The 23,214-nt window shown below is 37.7% G+C and overlaps 1 long non-coding RNA gene across 2 annotated transcripts; it reads left to right on the top strand.

The window, feature by feature from the left end:
- The first annotated feature begins 585 nt into the window (after positions 1-585).
- Positions 586-16,877, top strand: LOC101793274 (uncharacterized). Of its 2 annotated transcripts, none has more exons than XR_001187738.5 (8): positions 586-2,458; positions 3,991-4,158; positions 5,573-5,666; positions 6,682-6,845; positions 10,646-10,718; positions 12,377-12,480; positions 14,652-14,707; positions 15,402-16,877. It is a non-coding gene; the product is annotated as an uncharacterized lncRNA (long non-coding RNA). The 2 variants fall into 2 exon arrangements; XR_002399922.4 differs by having other exon boundaries at positions 10,569-10,718.
- The last annotated feature ends 6,337 nt before the right edge of the window (positions 16,878-23,214 follow it).

The following is a 23,214-nucleotide window of genomic DNA, read 5'->3' as shown; positions in this document are numbered from 1 at the left end:
ATTCTGTGTGTGTGCTGAAGTAATAGTATTTTAGATCCCCTGCTCACTGCCTTCCCCTGAAAAATGATGTTACTCAATAGAGCTGATAAAGAGAGAGAACAATACAAAGGTTTATTGTATTTTTATATTTTTATGTTTTGTTGTTGTTGTTGTTGTTTTTTGTCACTGAGCAGTTGAAGTAGGCTCCCTCTGAACCCCAGCTGGCTGCTCTGTGTTCACATTTCTCTCCCACAATCTGAGTGACTTAGTTTCCCTTTCCAGTCCTTACCTTTTGAATTTATTAGGTCTGCTTTCTTTGAAAATGACTGTGGTTTGGTGTTGCTGAGCCACCCAAAATAGCATTGCCTGACTGGATGACCTTCACTGGAGCTCACTGGCTGGTTACCAAGATAGAGCCTATTACCTTCCATGACTTGCATTGTGTGGGAAGTCAGAAACACTTTAAATTTTGAACTAGTCATAATGATGACTCAATTATTACTGCTTGGAGCAAAAAGTCAGTTTTGCAAGGCCATTCCTAAGGAGAAAAATTAAATTGTTTATTCTGTGAGTGCATTTGCATCCATTCCATATTCAACTCAACTAAACATTTATTTTCATAGGTATATTATCAGATGACTGTTATTTTGAGTTCCCCTTTTGTCCAACAAAATGTGGATTTCATAAAGAGACTGAAGAATAAACATTTTGAGATAAGTATCATTTGGATATTTTTGAGTCAAAATGAGCAAAAACCTTTGAAGGCATTTCGTGGGGCCCAGCTGTATCTTCTAATTGTTCACATGAAAGATTGTATATGTGGGAGTTTTATGTTAAGAGTATTTACAGCATTAAATGACATTTAATATATTAAGTAACTGTATTTGATCCATGAAGTATTACTTAAAATATTCATATCTCTTTGGTAACCTCTTTTGTTGGTCAGTGCAAAATAGTTTTCAACAAACTAATATTTTCCTCAAGAATTTATCTAGCATTCTGCAGACATGGTACGTGACATTTGTTAGTAAAAGATACACATATTTGTAAAGCAAAAGCTGGGCAATCTGAGAAATGGGGAGTAAGAAAGTCTCCATTTCAGCCAAAGTAAGTGTTGTGGTTTAACCCAGCAGTCAGCTAGGCACCACACAGCTGTTCGCTCACTTCCCCTCAATGGGACGTGGGAGAACGCCAAAAAAAGGTAAAAAAGACAGTACTTTTAAGTTAAGATAACAACAGTTTAATAACAAAGGAAAAAAATAAAAATAAAAATAAAAGCAAGGAAAATAATAAAAAATATTATGCACAATGCAATTGCTCACCATCATCCAACCTATGCCCAGTCAGTCCCTGAGCAATGACAACCTTCTAAGCCAGCTCCCTCAACTTTTATTGCTGAGCATGACACATGGTAGGGAATATCCCTTTGGTCAGTTTGGGCAAGCTGTCCTTGCAGTGTCCCCTCCCAGCTTCTTGTGCACCCCCAGCCTCCTCGCTGGCAGGGCAGCATGAAAAGCTGGAAAGTCCTTGGCTCTGTGTAAGTACTGCTCTGCAACAACTAAAACATCAGTGTGCTGTCACTATTATTTTCATCCTAAATCCAAAACACAGCACTATAGCAGCTGCTATGAAGAAAATTAACTCCATCCCAGCCAAAACCAGGACAGTTTCCATTCACAATTCTATACCATTTATGTCATATTCAGGTCCTATTCTTTCCAATACATCCTGTTTAATCACCACCACCCTTCCTGTCCTTTGATACATACGCACAGCTATAATTACCTTCCCTCTAAAATGTCCACTGAGTTCCTTTAGTCCATGATTTCAGGCTCCATCTATCATAATGGTTCTTCAGGACAGGAACAATTGTTGGTGGTGTTGGAGAGTTGTATACTAAAGCCAGCTTCGGTTCCACCATCATTGCACTTGTCTGTGTCCTTACAAGATTAGTTCTTCATTAGTCTGTGCAACTCTTACCGTAATACCATTGACATGATGTCTAACAGCCATAGCAGTGATGGCATACAGCATCATAAAACAATTGGCATCATGCAATTCAAATCTTGGGCTGTTCTCACTCAAAATGAAATCCCCTTGAAGTACACCTCAAAATTCCTCACCCTTCTATGTTACCCACCAAGTACACACAGGTCATTGAGCAAAAGGAATCCCATGTATAGGTTTGCCTTTTCCTGAAGCAGGAATAACCCCCTACTGTCTTTCTCAGATAGTTTTTCACATGCACTACAGGGGCTTTATCTTCTTCTACAATACAAAAGGGTTTTGACTGGGCAGGACCAGCTTGATTGGCAGATCCTCTAGTGTTAACTAACCAAGAGGATTTTACTAGATTTCTGCTCAGTGCTTGAATGTATCAGCTTTCTGTGTACTTTTTTTTAACAGTCCATCGTATCATATGATTTTTCCAGATGCTGCTGCATGATAGGGGATGGTTTTTCCACCCAAAATCAGGATGGTAAGCAGGGCAGTACAATCCTCCGACACTAACTGGAAATGAGCTCTATCCATTTGTTTAATGAAGCCTTAAGAAGAAGAAGAAGGAGGAGGAGGAGGAGAAGAAGAAGAAGAAGAAGAAGAGGAGGAGGAGGAGGAGAAGAATAAGAAGAAGAATAAGAAGAAGAGGAAGAAGAAGAAGAAGAAGAAGGAAAAGGAAAAGGAAAAGGAAAAGGAAAAGGAAAAGGAAAAGGAAAAGGAAAAGGAAAAGGAAAAGGAAAAGGAAAAGGAAAAGGAAAAGGAAAAGGAAAAGGAAAAGGAAAAGGAAAAGGAAAAGGAAAAGGAAAGATTAAATGCAACTAATTAATTTTAAAACCCTATAATTAAAAGTGTGATGACAGAGATCTAATTTGGGAGGGCAGTAATCAATACATAAGAAGACCAACTAGAGTGCAGTCAAAGATAGGATCAAAAACTACTGCAGATATGAAAACTCCTGGGGTTATCTCCAACAGAGTTTGGATAATGCTTTGTGGTACTGAAATTAGTGATGCTGTTTTGTTTGTCTGTGACTTAGAAAAGATTAGTGTGTTGTTATCAACAAATTAGGCTTTCAATAATAAATTAGGCTTTGGAATAATTAATTCCATGTTTGACCATCATGTTCTTTCCCTTTGGGACAGAGTAAGAAGAGGGCAAAAAACATTCTGTAGTAGGCATGGGCTACTGAAAAATTACCCTGGAAGATATCCTTCTCCAACAAAATTTATGCATTTAAAGCTGAATATATATGATGGATTGAGGTTAAGTGAATGTGGTATAAATATTTATATTACACATTCATATTATATATTTTTTATATAGTACACAGGCAAAATGTTCTGATTTTTTTTTTTTATTTGTTTTTGTTGTTGTTGTTGATATAAGGTACCATGACAGACCTAAAAAGTACACTTTTTTCTAGCTTAAATATTATGTGTCAATCAAATGCAAACAATGCATGCTGCAATTTTTGTAGTTTACATGGAGGGCTTATTTTAGGGTTGATATGAAACTATACCAGGAAAAGGTAGAAAACCTTTTAATTCTGAGCTGAATATTCTACTTGAGTAATGATTACTTATAGCCACTCTCAACAGAGCTTCATTTTTAAAGTCTGGAGCTCTACAGCTAAATTATATCCCCAGGTTATTTTAAGTATCACCAGTTAAATTAATAAACTATTGATGACCATGATTTTGGGCCTGAAAATACGGTGGAGAAACTTTGGCAAAGAGAGAAGTAGATTGCTCGTGAATGGTGAAATTCATCATAATGTCACCGAATACCTGGAGACTGGAGTTCAAGCTTATTTATTACAGCATTGTTTTTTATTTATTTATTTTATTTTATATATTTTTATTTTATTTTATTTTTACTGGACACTGATAAGGTTTAGGCTAAAGTAGTCTCATTATACTCTCCAGTCAAACAGTGGGAGTGACTACTTCATGAGCACTTATTTTAATAGGTTTTGTACTGCTGCTAAGGTAACACATGGTTTGTTTTTTTTAGGCTGTCAGCTCTGTTGGTGTATACCTCACAGCATCCAGAGCTGTGAGCCTACAGCAGAAGCCACATTAGAGAGATGTCCTGAGAATTTCAGCAGTGGGAAGAGTCTATCAGCTTATAGGATAATATAAACTGAATCACAATTAGAGAGTCCTCGTCTTGAGGCTGATGGTGAGCTGCACTTAGAAATGCTAGATTTAAAATAAATAAATAAATAAATAAATAATGAGGATTTATTTATTTATTTATTTATTATTCAGCAGGAAAATACCAAAAAGTCACAAAATTGGAAACAAATAAAAGAGAGGGGCAAAACTACAGAGGCATGTAACTTCTTTCCAATCAGCTAAACTGGGTAATCTAGTAGTAGATATCAAAGATGGGGGAAAGAGATCCATCCTTCAGGCTAAGAGTCAAGGTGTAACCTCCTAGTTCCCCCCTTCTCTATCCTTGTTCAAGTCATCAGCTCTAGAGCTGATGTGAGCAAAGAGGTCAATAAGGTTGGCTGATGTCATTGGACCAGAGTATGAGCTGAGGAGCCAACTCATAATGCCTCCAATACCCCAACCACAGCAGAAAATTGGATGAAAAGATGTAATACCTTGAACTGTTTCTGCTTTATGTGTTACTGCTTGCTGGCCTACACTTCATGGCATGAACTCTCTACCCCTTGCTGCTTGCAAGGCTGTGAGCTTATTAGTAGGACTGCCACCAGGAGCTGATGCTGAGCCTGGAGGATGTATCCGATGTGAGAGGCTGAAGTCTATGCACTAGTGCAATGGGGAAGTATGCAACACAAGGCTGGCCTAGAGGAGTGCTCGGGACAGGACCACACACTCCTTTGATTCCCACACCACATCAAAAATACTGTCTTTTGTATAGATTTTGGCTGAGCTACTGCCCCCATACTTTTCTCTTTCTTTTCTGTGATGATTTACGTGGAGGTTAATACACACCTGTATGCTACCATCCCTCTAGTGCAAGAGGAGGAGGTTACAAAATAGCCAAAGGGACTGAGAATGCCTCTCACTCTGGCTTTACTCCTGCTCGTTTATAGGGGTAGGTCTCCTCAGCATCTCTCTGGCTCCAGCCTAAGTCTTGACCTTGGGTGTATGGAGGGGAGGTTTGTTGCTGGGCACACAGGGGCAGGGAGCAGGCAGCTGGGCAGACAGGCAACTGCCAGGAATGGGATGCCAGTGAGTGAGTGGGATGTGACTTCAACTCTCCCATAGTAACAGAGCATGGTGGGACTCAGCAGATGTAGGTATTCACATACAGGCTGATTTTTCCTTGGAAGCAGTGAATTAGTATGGAGTGAGAGTGATTTTTGGCTTATGAACTAAACTAAGAAATTTGAAAAATCTCAGAGGAGGAACAGGAATGGAAGATATATTTCCATATTTCCATGACTGTTTCCTGAGAAAATTAAGGGAATAAATCCCCAAGAGTACCATAGATTCTGATTCCTCATACCTGAAAAGAAACATTTTATTTTTATTTTTATTTATTTTTATTTTTATTTTATTTTTATTTTTATTTTTATATTTATATTTTTATTTTTATTTTTATTTATTTTTTAATTCAGAGCCATGGAAGTTAATGGGAGCTAAGCAGGAAAGAGATGTGTCTCCTCTGCACCTCTGTGTGTGACTCCAGAGGGCAGCCCCAGCTGATGACAGGTGATCCATTTGCTTTTGCACCACAAAGCCTACTCAGCATCAAGCAGGAGCAAAACTCTTCTGTGTGACTTTGTGATATTGTCATCACACAGAGCTCCTTTCTATTAGAGCCTGCAATTACTGTTTTTCTTTCTGATTAAAGTATGCTCTTGGGAATACAGACTATTTGTGCTGTGTTCTTAATAACCTTTCTACTGCATTTGGGGGTGGGGATGAAATGTCAAGACTGATAAATACAGTGAAGTTAACCCCCAAAAGACAGACTGGGATACTGCATCATTATTTTCACCAGCTAGGGTAGAGAGACCAAGTTGTTAGAGTATTGATTCACATAACTTCACTATAACCTATGTAAACGTGTGCATGAATGTTTGTCCAATTTTAGATCTATTTCCTATTTTCTAATTCCCTATGGGAATTTTAGAATATCCCATTTATTTTACCTTACTCAGGTGCATGTGTAAAAGCTCAAAACTATAAGGTTTTTTTCTGAATGCTTAGATTTGTTCCTAGTGCCGAGTTCCTAGTGAAAGTATATTTTATTTTTTTTTTAGCAGTTAATGATTTTTTTACAGCACTTTGATTTTGAAATGAACCTGGAGGGTAGATTACTTCTAGTAACTGAGGAGTATATTATTAAAGTAATATAATTTAGTATTTTTACTGCTTTTCTGTGTGAAAAATTATAAAGATAAAAAATATGGAAGACAAAAATTGGCAAAGGAAAGACAGAAAAAAGGTGAAGGAAAAGCAATGAAGTTGGAAAGTTGTATTATGGTTGCAATAGAAAAAAAAAAGTCTACCTCTTATGAATATATAGGGGGCTGTACAAGACTATATTAGGTGAGAATTGTGATTGGATTGATGAGTTCATATTATGTTGCTAATTCTATTTTTAATGCAAAACTATAATGCTCCTGAGGTTTATTTTGTTTTTGTTTTCTTTGTGTAGCAATGAAATTTAGTAGGTGTGATCATTTATTGGAGCTGACCTCCCTTTGTCTTATCCATTCAGAATTTTAAAGTCACTTTCAGCGTGAGCCACAGTGCCAGGAAATTTGTAGGGTTTATTATCTCCCTGATATGGATAAAAAGCTGAGAACAAGATTTATGGAGATTAAACACCATTATTTAATGCAACAGTCTGGTTCAAAAGTCTTCAGGATAAACTACTAACTGGTAAGTTGGATCACTATAGTACACTCTATAAGAAAAGAGTTAAATCATTGAAAACACGGTCTTTCAGGAAAGTGCATTGCTTTTTCAAAGGGACATTCTGGCTCAGTAACCTGCTAAAGCTCTTGGAGGGTGTCAGTTAACATGTCAACAAGCACATGGATAAAGTGGGGTGAAATTTGGGAATATAATTTGAAGCTTCCAAAAGCTGTTGGTATATTTGGAACAACCAGAGATTATTGTAGAAACTAAGTTGCCATGAGTTTGGAGGAGAAGGTCATTTGCAAAGTGAAAACTGATAAAAGGACAGAAAGCAAACAAGTCTTAAAGGTGATTGTTCCGGATGGAGATGAGCCAGTACTTTGTCCCGCTGGGATCAGTGCTAAAAAAAATATTTATTTTTATTATTATTATTATTATTATTATTATTATTATTATTATTATTATTACTTTTATTCAGCATCTTCATTGATAATATGGTGGTGGGAGTGTGCAGTGGATCTTCAGGCTAACACTAAGGCTGGCGCTAAGCTTTCTGACAGTTAAATATCGTGCTAATGGCAAGGAACTTCAGAAGGATCTCATGAAACTAAGTGTGTGGGTGAAAAAGGAGCAAAGGAATACCAATGCAGATAAACATGAAAGAATGCATTTGGGAACAAAATTGTTTAAATACACCTACAACATGATGCTAGATGTAGAACTGGTAGTTAGAGATTAGGAAAGAGATTTCATTTGTCATTGACTATGAAATCCTCAGCTCAGCTTGCTGCTGCAGCCAAACAAACAACAACAACAAACTGTTGGGCACTGTTGAAAGAATTATGCAAAAGCTCAGTGGTCACACATCTTAAATGCAGTGTATAGAGATCTTCACATCTCAAGAACAAGTGGAACTGGAGTGAAGGAAGGGAATGGAATGTTCAAGGGGATGGATCAGCTATTTTACCGTGAGACACTAAAAAGTCTGGAACTGTTCAGCTTTGGGACTAATCCATCTGAATGAAGAACTGTGTTAAGGCAGATGTATTCAAAGCCTGTGAAACTGTAAATGTCAGTGGATAAGGCAAATAGAGAACCACTATTTGCCACACTCCACAACAATAGGACTTCAGAAGAGCTGAAGCTAGGAGTTTGGTTTAAAACAGATGAAAGAAAAGGGTATCCTTACACAGAGGGTTGTAAACTTCTATCACCTGTTACCACTTGAAGTTGTGGAGGCAGACAGTATAACCAGGTTCAGGAATGATTTAGAGAAATTAGTGTCCAGCAGATCTATACAAACATCCTAAGTGGAGTAGTCATGAATGGGTCCTGGAGCAGCCTTAAAAAAAACAACTTTCCAGATGCTTAGGGAGTGTGAAAAGAACAGACCACATAAAGTGGCCAGGATCACAAGTTTTTCCTAATTGCACTGTCCTTTTGACACTGTTGGATGTCATTAGCTTTACTCAGCAGGGAATTTGTATTTACTTAGAAAAAGAATTAACAAGACACAGTTATGATGCAGAGAAGTCTCATTTTTACCCTGCTCTTCTTCTGGACAAATGATACACATTTTTAATGTCAAGACTGGCAATGATTTTAGAAAAATTAACTTCATAATGTTTTCCTTTCTCTAGAAATAATACTTCCATGTTCTCTCTATCAGCAAAACTCTTCCCAGATGTTCTTGTGAGATTTATGCTATCCTAAACCACATAAAATTATATTTGGAAAAGTAAGACTCTTTTGGTTTTGAATGCAATCCAAAATCAGAACCTGAGGAGATTCAAAGCTTGAACTTTTCCTTCAACCTCACATTTTAGGGATAAGTGGTGTTCAGATTTAAGGTTATAATTCAAACTAGTGTCTACCGAACTGCTTCCAATTATTCCTAAAACTGTATTGCACATAGTTAAACACACACACACAGAAAAGCCCTCATTTGAAACAGAATTTACTCTTCTTACTTTTTTTTTTTTAATTATTATTATTATTTTATTAGAAGAAAGAGAAGCAATATGCAACAAAATAGACTGATGACATAGCAACCACAACATCACCTAAGGTTTATAACACTATCCCAGCATTTCAGAGGTTTTCTCTTGCTCCTGTTCATGCTTGCAGCAAAACTCCCAAGAACAGAACTGGGTCTTGAATTTTTGGTAAAGTTGAGGCAATGGGAAAACAGATGTGAAGGATGATACTGAGGTGACATTTGTTCAGAAGTTCGTCACAGGGCATGGGAAAAGCACAAACATTCATTTAGAAATGTAGGAAATGGGAATAGAAAGGTTGGCATGAGAGCATTACTAGGTCCTAAAAGATGAATTTAAAGAGAGGATAAGTTGTGGAGGACTTTGGAAGTGAAAGCGAGGGTGCCATAGGGAGAAGAAAGCTGCTGGAAGATGAAGAGAGGTGTTAAAACTAACAAGCTAGGAGAAAGGGCTACAGTTTCAACATGACAAATAGGAATTTGTGCTCTTTAAGAATGGCTCTAAGATCTTTTAAACTCAAAGTATTAACAACATGCATCAAGGCAGAGCCTCAACACAAGGATCAAATGAAAGATGTCCTACAGAAAATCAAGAATTCAGGGTTCAGCAGCAGGACAATCGTAATGATTTCTGTAGTGATCAAGGAAGGTGGTATAAAGAAGGCTGAAGGGGAAATCAGGAGGTCTTTTGCATTACTGCTGAATCTGAACTGATGTATATCCACAAGAACACCAATTGAGACTTAGGCTAGCAGATTTCAATTATTTCCTGTTTAACTATCTCTTTGTATTTGCCAAACTAAGTTATGCTAATTTAATGTTGTAGACAATGTTTTGTATAGCTTCTTAAATCCCCATCTTCCTATCTCACTTTCAACTCTTAGCTCTTCACAGTCCTGGCTCTTCAGAGGGTTCTCAAAGCCTTTGCACCTGAAGGTGTTGAAGGTGCAACTCAGAAAAGTAGGTGTTAATAGTTTACAGACAATTTTTAAAGTACAACAGAGTTTCTTAATAACACAAGTGTTTAATGTACACTGAAAATATTGTAAACTGAAACACTGTAAATTGTATTTTGAATACCCTTAATAAGTTTTAAACAAAACTTATTAGGGTTTCCATTTGTGTTCTTCATACAATCTCACCAACTCTGTTGCTGTTATACATCTGAACATAAGGTTTTGAACACGTTTTATTGCATACACAAAGGCAATCCCGTCTCATCCTATTCCCAAGACTGTTCTTAAAATTTTTAACATGCCCACAATATGTGTGTGCAAATGTCATCTATACTCAGAGTTTAGGAAGACTGTCCCCATTGCAGCATTTTCTGTCTTCTTTTTGGCTTTCAGAAGCCTGTCAGAAACTCTCCCTGAAGGTCCTGTTTAAATTGAAACTGATAAAGGTCTGAGACTTGGCCCTGCCAGTAGACATATCTTTTGGTTCTTCATCAGTCAGGCTCAGGGCTGTTCTTAACTTTCATATTTATAAAGAATTTCTCAGACAGCAACTGTGGATGACCCATCAGATGGCTTTCCCACAATGGAAAGTTTTTCAAAGCTTCGGAAAAAGTTACCAAACAGCTGAGCATATTTAGTAAGTGCCATATCCTATGTCTACACTTTTCTGTGTAATCTGTCTGAATTGCTCTATCCCACAGTCTTCAAATGTTTGTAGACAAAACTAGATTCCATGTACTCTTCTCTGGCCTGTTTATTTTTTTATTTTTTTATTTTTTTTTCCTGAACCAGAATGAGCAAATACTACAATACGGGATATGTGACTTTTCCTCCAACTTGTAAGATATCCGCATTTGCCCTTCTCTCAGGCAGATGCATGCCCACCACTCTTCCTACACCACATGAGTGTTTATGGATCTGAAGAATCATTTAGTAAAGAAGGTAAAAAAAAGATTTTCCTTTTCCTTCACAGGTGGAATGTATCTTTCCTTGAATAAGAAATAATCTGTCTGTTCATGTTCTCCAGAGTTTTTGGTCTCTCAATTTAGGTAATAAAACTTAGACTGTCTCAGTGTGTTAAAAAAATACAAGGTTGCATTACACCACTGATTTTTTTGGTGTTGTCATCTTATATGACCCAGGACATCTTATATGACTGTCATCTTATATGGTCCAGAATGTATGATTTATGTATGAATTTTTAATATTCCATCCTTTCTTATTCAGTATAGAGCATAGTGAAAGAAGGTGTATAAAAACATCTTTCTTTTTATTTGTAGCCATACCTTGCCATTGGACTAACCCTTCAGATATAATATCTTGGAAGCATACTCATAGTCTGAAATTTGTTCAGATTTGAGAGAGGCAGTTCTTGCACCTATAAAATCAGAAAATTCAGCAAATGTGTCATTTTGCAGATTTGACCCTGGTCTCTTAAACCCAATTACATTTTCAGGAGCAAGTTTTTTCTCATCATTTTTTTTTTCTCATACCTTCTAATAAACAACCCAAGCCAAGCACTCAGTTCAGATATGTGAGTTTAAATTTTTGCAAAACCTGAATTTGCTTATTAAACTAACACAAAGAATTGAGTTTAAAGGGAATCTCCACGTATGAACAACCTTAGAAAACACATTTAAACTCATTAAAACCATTGTCTCAACGGGGACTGTTGCAGATAATTATTTTTTCACACAGGGATGGGGGATGCTGGAAAAGGCATATGTATTCAAGAATACATCTTCTTCATGGGCAACTATGTTAGAACACAATTATAACCTCTATATCATTATGTGCAGACAGTGTATAGATAGCAGTCAGATAAATGGGGGTAGAATAGGTAGAACTTGGATTAGAATATTTTAAAACATCATGATAAAATATAAACAAATAAAAGTGTCTCTATTCTTCAGATTTTGAATGTGGCCAGCAGGGCTAGGGAAGCGATTATCCCCCTGTACTCAGCTCTGGTGAGGTCACACCTCGAGTACTGTGTTCAGTTTTGGGCCCCTCACTACACGAAGGACATTGGGGTGCTCGAGCGAGTCCAGAGAAGGGCAACGAAGCTGGTGAGGGGTCTGGAGAACAAGTCTTATGAGGAGCGGCTGAGGGAGTTGTGATTGTTCAGCCTGGAGAAAAGGAGGCTCAGGGGCGAGCTTATTGCTCTCTATAAGTACATTAAAAGAGGCTGTAGTGAGGTGGTTGTTGGTCTATTCTCCCATGTGCCTGATGACAGGACGAGGGGAAATGGGCTAAAGTTGTGCCAGGGGAGGTTTAGGTTGGATGTTAGGAAGAACTTCTTTATGGAAAATGTTAGACATTGGAACAGGCTGCCCAGGGAAGTGGTGGAGTCACCATCCCTAAGATCTTTAAAAGATGTTTAGATGTAGAGCTTAGTGATATGGTTTAGTGGACGACTTGTTAGTGTTAGGTCAGAGTTTGGACTAGATGACCTTGGAGGTCTCCCAACCTAGATGATTCTGTGATTCTGATTAACAATCCACTGTAGTTCTGCTTCCCTCAGACCCTTGTTGATTTGGGGATTGAAAAGAAAAAGAGGCCTCTTGAGAATATGGTTCTAAGAGCATATAACCTTAAAGTGACAGGATGAAGTTGTCCTTTCCCCAACTTTCCCTGGGATTCTGCAACAAGAATGGATGGTGCAAGATGTGTAACAGCATGAGGCAGTGGATCACACAGCGTGGTGAGGTTTCCTTTGCTCTTCATCTACCTGTTTTATCCCATTCTTCTCTTTGCTTCCCCAAAGCAGTCAACACTTGAACTGGCAAGCAACACTCAGGTAATGATCAGTAATGAGAAACTCTCAGATTAAGTTTTGTGTCCTCTAGTGAAACCTGCAGTGATGGCTCAGGAAGACTTTGACTTTTCTATGAAAGCTCCCTCAATACTCTAGTTTATTTCTTTGCCTCCCATCACTGATGGCTGATGTTTATCATTTGTTTAGGTCTTTCATCCATTCTGCCAAAGAGTCACACCACTGCATCCACTTAAATTAACGGTTGTCAGACAACTGAAGTTTGCTTGTTTAAGTGATAAAGAATCCTGTCCCATATTGTCCCCCCTTCTTCCCTACCCTTCTGTCCCCTGTTTTTGGAAATTGGGGTGAGATGGAGAATTTATAGAGAATTTATAGATCTATGGCTGATGAACTGTTAGTTTGAATAAATGCTCAGGATGAAGCATCCAAAGACATAGAGGCTGTGCAAGATCGCGGACAGCTATTTGGAAAATATCAGTTAGCATTGCCAGGAAGGAAATTGAGGCACAAGCCTTGTGGCATCCTGATACCAAATGGCTGTCTGAACCTTAGGCTTGTCACAATAAGTGTTTACAAATTTTGACATAATAACAGAAGCTAGGGACATTTATTTTTTTTTTTTTGCAGCAGTCTTGCCTAATAGTGTGTCAGAGCTTAAAGGCTACAGAAAGCTGTGAGCCCACAAAACCTTGAAACAGAGTAATCTGAGATTTTGTTGAATGATCTGAGCACTTGGACATAAGTAGTTTTTCAGCTAAAAGGACAAGCAACTGTTCATATGAAGCTGCACTCACCCAAACAGCTATCTTCTTATTTAACTGCTCAGAGATACAGTCTGCTTGGGTCTCTATAAACTGGACAGATATACGATTCTGTTAGACAAACCTGCCTTGACTCTTTGGCCTGAAGATTGTCAGCAGTGTATCATAAGCACACGCTGTAAGGTTAGCATAGACTGTACATGAGTACCACATTCAACATCCAGAAATTGGCAGCAGAAAAATGTTCCCAGGTCTAGAAATGTTAAAAGCAAAGTGGTGTCCCCAATATCAGTGATGTCCCCAATATCCTGTGCTTTACAGTATCAGATTTCTGCATTTTTCTCAAGAGCATGGGATTTTATGCAATCTAAGTGGGAGATGGTTTTAAAAGTTCAGAACACTTTGCCCCCCTATTTAACTTCCATGCTTTGCATGACAAACCCTCTCTCTCCTGCACTATGAATAAGCATGTTCTGTGTGCACAAAACACATGTTAATAGAGCTTGTCAAGAATGGACTGAAGTCCATTCCAATGGGCTGGAAATTAATGCTCCAGAAAGTCAAGAGGTCCACAGGTATTTTGCATTTTCACTGCTTAGCCCTGTTGTGCCAGTCTCTGCACTGACCATCTGTAGTGTGAAATTTACACTTGCATAGTAGGAGCTCCCACACACCCAACACCCTGTTTCAAAGACTTCAGTTGAATGCATGTGGCATGTAAGCATACCAGTGATTCTGTGAGCTGTGAGTCCAGAGCCAATATGGCAGTTTTGGTCTTGACAGCTACCACAGCCACTGCATGGCTTGGTTTCCTTCTTCAGTGTTTTAAAAGGATGAAATTTGGAAGTGCACTGGGAGAGAGCCTGGTGCTTTTTACTTTATGAGATAAGGGAGTGCTGCCATTGGAAACATCATACATATTGGTGGACTTTTGAGAAGAACTTTAATAAGCCTCTAATAAGTATCGTCCTCTTCTGTTAATGGTGAATTGGGTATGATTAGCTGTGGGGACTAAAAAGGAAAAGTATATACTTCTTATTGCCTGTCCTGACCAAGAATGGCAGCTCTAGTTAGTTATACAAAACTCTGTGTTACATTAAGCAAGGTTGAAATTGATCAGAAGAAAAATTATTCGCACCTCCTTGACTGTAGGCCCAATGATGCATTTAATTTTGGATTTGAAAATGCTACCAGTCCTTGGGCTTCTGGACTGAGACGGTCTGAACTTGGGTAGACCTGTGCGGTGTCAAGAGTTGGACTTGATGATCCTTAAGGGTCCCTTCCAACTCAGGATATTCTATGATTCTATGATTCTATGATCTGTATCTTCTCTAGGGTCTGATAAAGAATCTGTCTGCTGAGTTGGGACATCTGTACACAGCTGAAGAAAGGTATGTGATGCAGTTATTTTCCTATGTGGAAAAAATAACTTTGTTTGTTTGTTTGTTTGTTTTGTATAATACTAAAATGGCGTGTGATATTTGCTGTTCTTTAGAATAAGACTGCTATACTTGAAAATCAAAACATTACAACACATTTTATCAACTTGCCTATATTCTGAATCTATGAAATTTTATTTTCTCTTGTTCTTATTCAATTTATGATTTATTTTTCTCCCTGTATAAATCAGTTTCTATTCTGTGGATTCATGGCAGGTATTCCATCTTGTTTTTCAATATGCTATGTCTGGAACAAATATCTAGTCAGTCATGGGCATATAAAATATTAATCATACATGTTTGAAGGTATGTTGCTATAGCAATTCCTTTAGTGCAAGGAAAAATCAGAATATAGCAGGCCAGGGATATGAGAACAGTAGGAATTACAAAGCTATAATAGCACTATTAACACATTACTGCATCGTAATGATATTATTTCCTAACTGTTCTAGTCCCAAGCTGGCTAATTTTCAAGATAGAATTCTTCTGCAGGGATTTCATAAATGACTCCAACATAAAAGACAACTGCAATATGAAGAAGACATTAAGTAATCTGAAGAAAATGTTTTTAAAAAGAGGAAGTAAACAAACATATAAAATATCTTCTGTTCACAATTTACCATATCCCTTCTCTTCCTTGTTTCAGTGTGAACAACCCCAAAGGACCAAACATGACAGAACTGGCATGAAGAAAATAGAAAGATGCTGCTTAAAAGAAATGTTGTGAGTTCAGCATGTAAAGATACAGAGCAAGAAAGCAGGGACAGCCAGAAGGAGAAATGTTGTATGGCAGTAAAATTTCATCTAACTGGAATCTAATCTAACTGGAAAATTTTAAAACCAAACCAGAAAAGGCATTGTCTCTGAGAAGACTGTAGCTATCTGGAGGAGAAAGGAGGCCATAAGTTACAGTGCAGTTCGTGGATGAAGAAAGAATGCCATAGCAAATTAATTGATCATGAACATGAACTGAAGCATAGTGTGAATGAGCTGGTAGGATGTGCATTTAGCTTGCATTCAGGCTGCTAACCATCTGGGTGTACTAGTACTCCCTTCACTGAAGGGAGGTGGGGCAATGTCAAGCAATCCCACATTTAACATTTAACTCTGTTTGATCCTTTATTAACGTCAATGTTTACACAGTGTTATAAAACATCCTGAGTTGCCTGCAACTAATCTCCCTATGCTATGCTCCCTTTTCTAAAGTCCTAAAGCATAACTGTCTTAATATCACTGTTTTTTGACACATTCTTTAAAGAAAAGAAAGCATGAATCCCATAAACAAATCAAAAATGCAGTAGGCCTTTGGATTTGTTGTGGTGATTTAATGTCTGAATGAACAAGAAAAAAACATTTATTTCTAAATTGATGAGATCAAACAATAAAGATTTGATGGAGCTAACACATCCTTTCTCTTTAATTAAAGACAAACATGAGCCTTCAAGAAAAAGAAGCAGCAGTTCAAATACATATTAATTTTAGTAATAAACAGTCTGTACAGAGATGGATCATTTTCTTGCTATTTTGTTGTAGTGCATAGTGACAGTAAAAGTAAGAAAACCAAAACAGGATAATTTTTACTTGTTAAAGAAAAATAAATCAAATCATAAATCAGATCATATTTTTTGAAGATGTTTTACAAGGTGAATAAAATTTTCAAGGGAGGGGGAAAGGAAACAGATTTTTTTAAAAATAAGAGTTTTAAAGGACATTTCCTATTTCAGTCTCCTTGGGAAATGTGTGAATAGAAGCTAAACACACTGCTTAATTTAAACTGTGATGGAAAGATGTAAATTGGGAAAATATAAATACCTAGACTTTTAGAAATGAACAGTCGCACTTCACCACCATAACCATCTGGTAAGCTGCAAATTGCAGCACCCAGATTTCACATTCTTTTTACCTAACAGCCAAAAGCTAAATACTTGAAAAGTTCATTAGAGCTATCAGCAGCATCTAATATTTGAATAGCACAAGATTAAGCTGAACTCCAGACCGAAACTTTGTGTCACTCTATAGTGCCAAACTCGTGGCAAAAAACTGTGATACCACTAATGTATGTCATTTCTGTAAAGGGAATCCTCTCAGCATCCAGAAAGTATCAGTTATAAGCTATGTAAACACCAAGCATAATTGCTAATAAAATGGTTGATATTAAAAATTGGAATTTTGCAAGCAGTCCTGCCTTGGTGAAATGTCTGCGATCAGGGTCCGCAACATTCAGGAAGTGAGTGTGCACAACAAATGTGTGTTCACATAAGAACGATTTGGGTGGTTGCATTATGGGTCTCATTACTGCTGCATATATATGTATATATGAATACAGAATAGTGTCTATGATCACCACCTACACGTATAAATATACATAGTCATTAGATGTGAGCTGAGCTTTTCTATTTTCCTAACTACTTTATCCAAAACTTTTGAAAATATTAATATTTTCCAAATTTTAAAATAGTAGGTTCTAGGATTATTTTTTTATGGAAAGCAGAACCTGTACAAGAGGCTAATCCTTCTAGGCAATTACTCTTTTCTCTCAAAGTCAGTCCCAAATGTCTTGAGAATGTATCTTTTCCATTTGTATTAGAGGTCTATTTCCATTCATCAGGAAACTAATTTTCACTGATCTCGTGCATTCTCCTTTACATCAGGTTTCTACCACTGTCTGTAATCATTTCAAAGTAATACACAGACACAAAGAGAACACACCCTCAACATGCAAAACACTGAGGAAGGTGTCTAGCCAAAGCTGCATGCTGTTGCTCTACTGTATTTGTATTTTCCCATTGAGCTATATTGGACCCTTACAGAACAGCTATCTATTTACATTAACCTGTTAAAATCTCCACTCTGTAGGAACCCTCTGGAATTAACTGAGTTACTATGACAGAAAAATCTGGTCCCATTGAAAGCTATGGGAATTTTGCCACTGGCTTCACTAAAGCCAGGACTTTTCACCTCATATATTTGTTCAAGCTAGAACTGAGCCCCCCATATACTGACCTGCTCCTGCCCTTCTGCCACCTGTTCTTGCTCAGAAGCGTTTCTGCAGTGTCACATGGAGCGGATGCTGTTTACTTACTTCTATTCCTAGCTTGTCTGAGTGTGCTAAGTGATAGATGTGCCAGCCTGCCTCATCACAAATGGCCTTTTAATGAACTAGTCAAGGATTTAAATTATCCAAGAACCTGGGAAAAGCATTGTAAATTTAAGACCCTTTTAGGCAATTAAAACCTGACATGTTGCTGTTGAAAACAGGCCAGGGAAAAAGTGATTCTACCTCTTGAGAATCCCCACTTACAGGGAGAGATAATGGCATTTCAGGCACTCCAGGTACTGCAGCCTTCAGAGGGTGCTTGGATGTCAGCTTTGTGAATTGATTCTGGCTGTGTAGCAGTTCAAGTTAATCCTCCAGGCATAGGGGAATGTTTGGTCACTGAACAAACTGGATTGCTGTATCTTGGGACAGTGCCATTTCAAAATATTGGGGAGGAGAGGAACAAAAAGGAAGAAGACTTCTATGTCTGAAGAGGTTTGGTACAGTAAATAGTTTTATTTCTGCCTTTTTTTAATCATTTTTTTCAAAGATGTAATTAGATTTGCTTCTATTTTAAGCAAGCCAAATTGAATACCTTAAAATTAAATATATGGAGTGTTTGCAAGCTAGCAAGTAATCTGCCATTCAGAATTTGCTAAGTACCATATTAATAATGTACTTAAAAAAAAAAAAAAAGTATTTGCTGACCTGCTGTTCTCTGCAGCAATGGAAGACTTCCAACAGCCTTTCTGTGTACTTTTGTGGTGCTGAGAGTCTGAAACATTAAATAACTGCATACATCTTATTCAAAAACTACTTGTAAGGCCCTGAAAAAACACCTTTGCAAGAATTCCCTGCTAGTTAGAAAATGTCTTTTTAGAGTAAACAGCTAACCAAAGATATATCTTTCAAAAGCTCAACTTGCTTCTACTTCCAGACAAGCACATGGCTGTAGCTACTGTGCAAGCTGGAAACACAGGGCTAGTAATACTGATGCAGGGCTCAGGTTGGATGTCCATCATCCACTGCATGCAGCCACCTGCATGTGGCATGTTCATGGTTCAGGACTGTCATGAGCAGTATTGCTTTGTATGAGCTCTTGTGCAGACCAAGGTAAGGCAGTCTCATGGTGGTCACAGTCTCTGCATCAATACAACGGAGATTATAATTCAGTATGTCTTTTGGCTGACCCTTCTCTGTTACTAATGTTCTCAGTTTTTATAAGCCCAAAAAAGGCATATGCTGGGAGAATCCTCTCTTTTATTGAGTTGTTTGCTTTGGACATGATCTGGAAACAAAGGTTGAACTGGTTGGACGGCAAAATCTTCCAGGCAGTTCAGGAGTGAAGCACTGCAGATGACCACACAGGTTCTTGGAGCAGATGATGAGAGGAGCTGCAAAATGCTGGCACTGACTATGTGAGTGCTCACAAGGCTATTTTGTGAAAGCTCACAAGGTCAAGTTCAGAAGGGGATCCTGTTTTTCATCAGACCAGCTGCTGGTGAGTCCAAGACCTTGCAATCTATTTGCCTTATCACTTACAACTAAACTTACATGTGTACTTACGACTGGTTAGTGGAAAAACATAAAGCACTGCGTCCTAACCAGTGCAGCAGCCTTGAGGGAGGGAGAGTTGCTCTGCTTTGGAGTGATCTGGAGGAACAACACCCAGCTGTCTGGTGTCATGAGCCTCCTGAAGTGCCACCATCTTCCTTCACAGCCACCATCTAACACTGCACGGGGAAGCAGGTTTTTCTTGTTTTTGTATAACTGCATTTTTTTTTTTTTTTTTTTTTTTTTTTTTTTTGAGATAAATGCAGTATTCAGAGAGAAATGGACACCACTGAAAACAGAATTCTTCACATCAATATTTTTCACACAAGTGCTGCTATTTGTAGCACATTCACAGACAGAGATATAGTGGAAGAAGCAAGAGGCATAAAGTTAGAATGTGAAAAGGTTGAAATGAAGGCTGGGGAGAGATGGTGACACCGGAGGAAGCCTGAAGCTGGGGGTTTGATGTGAGTCACAGCAACTATTCAGATGGAGAATTGTCTTCAGGTGATTAGAAAAATACTTGTTTTTAACTGACTCTGTCTCTCTCTCTCTCTGTCTCTCTCGCACTGTGTTAAATTCATTTTTACGCAGCAATCAATTCTCATGCATGATAGTACTTTTGTATACTAAATGACCTTTGAGACTCGAAATGAGCAGTCTCACATGAAATAATGAAAAAGGTTTAAATCATTAGGTAGTCCTGATGTTTTCTTTCGTTTGGGTCAAAAGTGTAAACTTACCTCACTGTTTCTGAAGCTTTTCTTACAGAAAATTACAATTTTAAAAAAGGAATTCTTAAAAGCACTTTACATGCTATCTCTGAGCCTCGAGCTTTGAGAAATACCAATATCACGGAAACAGTAAACAGAGAGATGTGAAGGCCTATTGATATACAGCTTGATATTGATTTCTGCACTACGTAATTTTATTTAATAATTTTTCTATTAAACTTTCCATTATTTTCTGTAGTAAGGAATATATTTAATATTCCTTCCATGCACTGAAGCACTATAAATCTAGAAAATGTAATTGTGTATTACACCCAGGTGTTATGTCATTTTTGCCATGGGAACAGGAATGGAGGATGGGAAACTGGTCCAATTAGCTGCATATTGCCTTTACATATTTTCACCCAGGCCACAAAAGCACACTGCTGGCCTCCAGTGCAACTTTGACTAAAGGCCCCTATTCCCACAAGCTATATGTCCACTTTTTAAGCTTATATATACTTGTGGCCCTATATTTTGGCATTTATAAATGTGAAGGATATTTCTAATTTCTTCCAGATTGTGTTTCATTCCAGATCTGAAAGTCCACATCCTAGCAGTTTGAATGCTAAATAATTAAAATATAGTAATGGATTTAAAATAGGAATACTGAACTCCATTTTTAACTATGATATCAGAAATAAACTGGCTCCTATAGGAAAATTCCTCAGGGTGTCTGTTTCCATTACCATTTTTATTCCCATGTAATGTTTCTAGGCAAGGTTCACTTGAGACCCACTTATTCCAAATAGCAATGATAAGGTTTTATGAATCTGAAAGCTAGTCAGTCTGAACTGAGTTAAATTTGCAGTGATGCCAGCACTCCGTCTCTGAATGTTAGCTCATGGGGAACAATGAATTTATCTCATTGCACTTCAAAATTAAATAATTAAAAACAATCCTTCCCTTTTCCCTCTCCCTCCCCCCTTTCGCCCCCCCACCTCCCTCCCTCTATTTCTTTACGGTTAATAATTATAATAACATACTCAGATGCAGGCAGTGTTATTATCTGATAATGCCTGAAATTTGAAATGGGCCTATTAGCCACCCGAGGCGAAACATAATTGCCCAGTTTCTGTGCACTATCAGATGGCAGATGATGTTGCTGAATGTTATTACTTAAGTATTTCAATTTTTCATATGGTAGAGAAATTAAATTTCAACTGTATACTGCAGAAAAACATTCTGGATTGAAGGGTGCTACTATCTGTGAAAGGCTGCAATGCTGGAACTGTTGCCCCCATAGCCTTTGGTGGAATTGGTGCTTTGACAGTAAAACTAAAGTTAAAGGGTATTGTTGCTGAGAACTTTAACATGTGGTATACATTTTAGTATGCATTTGCACTTCCAAATAGAAGTTACCACATGTCAGGTTTTCCAAGTATGTGAGTTCTGAAACCATTTAATTGCTGGACTATTTATTTATTGCAATACAGTAGTTACACACCTCTAGCATTAGTCACTGTGAGTGAAATCCCTTGTGAACTAGTGGAAGCCAATGACAAAAGTCCCATTGATTTTGCTGGAACAAGGACTCTACTGTGTCTGTGCTCCAAAATATACACAGACTCTCACAAGAGGAAGAAAGGATTTACTTCTTTTCACCCATTGCTACTGATAAAAAAAAAAAAATACATATGTTGACTCATAACTAAATCCTTAGATTGTAAACATCAGCCACATGACCTTCAGAGAGGAGAAGGCATAGCTGTTGTGTACTAAAGGGTGTCTGGGTGCTTGATTTTAGTAACTGGGAATAATTATTTTTTTTTCAGCTTTTTTGGCTTCTTCAGAAAAAAAAAATCTATGTTGCCTGTCTTATTCATGCTGCGTTTCAAAATCCCAAATTGGATTCTCAGATACTTTGAATTATTTATTTATTGTTTGTTTGTTTGTTTATTTATCTGAACAAGTTTGAATGGATTTGCTTTAATAATCTGGAGACCTCAGAAGAAGGAGAACCATCTTGTGGCCGCTAGCAAGGCGGTGCTGTGGGGCCATGGGAATAAAAAAATAGCAAGACTGACTTTGTTATTGAGGTCTGATGGTGTGACAGAATGACAGCATTGCTTATTGTTTGCAAAGGGAAAAAAAAAAAAAAAAAAAGGAGGTGCAGCTTGAACAAACCCCAGTTACACTGAAATGTTTGGAACTCGCTCCCAGTGGAACAACTGTAGTAATGCTGGCTGGGCGGAAGAGATCTTGGGACTTAATAAATCAGCTTCACCTACCAGGAGAAACCATGCTTTAAAATAATCAGAACATACTGGTACATCTTTGTGCTACTGCCTAAGGTAGTCATGAAATAGTAGTTCCACTCTGTTGTAAGAATGTTATGTTTTTGTAGCACAACTGAGAGTTAAGCTCTTTACAGAGATAACTTTTTAAGCATGTTTTAACTAAAATTATGGCTTTTAACTAAAATTATGGTCAATTTGTCCATATAAAGCTTCCATATTCTATGATTCCCTCTGTAACATCCCAGTTACACAGCACTCATTTACAGGTGAAGGGTGTTGACTGAGGTTTAATCTCCTGCAAAATTAACTACGCCAGTTTGTTCCCCTGGGCTCTTGAAACTCTGTGTGTGGCTCTCAGTTCTCTATGAGCTCATTTACCTAACTTCAGGTCCTCTGCCTTTCTCTTTCCTTGAAACAAAACAAAACAAAACAAAACAAACAAACAAAAAAGCTTTTTGAATTGATTTCACTTGGAGAGACTCATATTATAAATGCTTCATTTTCACATTAAAATGCTAAATGTTAATTGAGAAAAAAAAAACTTTATTTAAAAAAATAAAATATAAATTCAATTTCTTCCCCCTTTCCTAGATTCTTTGGTGATCTGTTTTTATCTAGACAGGTGCATACTCTTACTTATGAGTCCAGGAATCAAGGGTTTGAGTAAGCCAGTGATCTTCAGCACCAGTTAGGAAAGAAAGCCCTATGCTGACATAAAATTGTGTCAGGTGTACTCACAGAGCTGCAGGGCTTAGCAAGTGTAGCTGTATTTCAAGAGAGCTCAGTGAGAGCTAGGTATCCTCTAGGCTTCTCTAGGCTTTGTAAGTGCCACTGGCAGTGGCAATGATATTGATTGCA

The sequence above is a fragment of the Anas platyrhynchos genome, chromosome 2 (genome assembly GCF_047663525.1).
Source record: "Anas platyrhynchos isolate ZD024472 breed Pekin duck chromosome 2, IASCAAS_PekinDuck_T2T, whole genome shotgun sequence".
NCBI lineage: Eukaryota > Metazoa > Chordata > Aves > Anseriformes > Anatidae > Anas > Anas platyrhynchos.
Note: the sequence above shows the minus strand (reverse complement) of the source record. Positions and strands in the feature narration are given on the sequence as shown.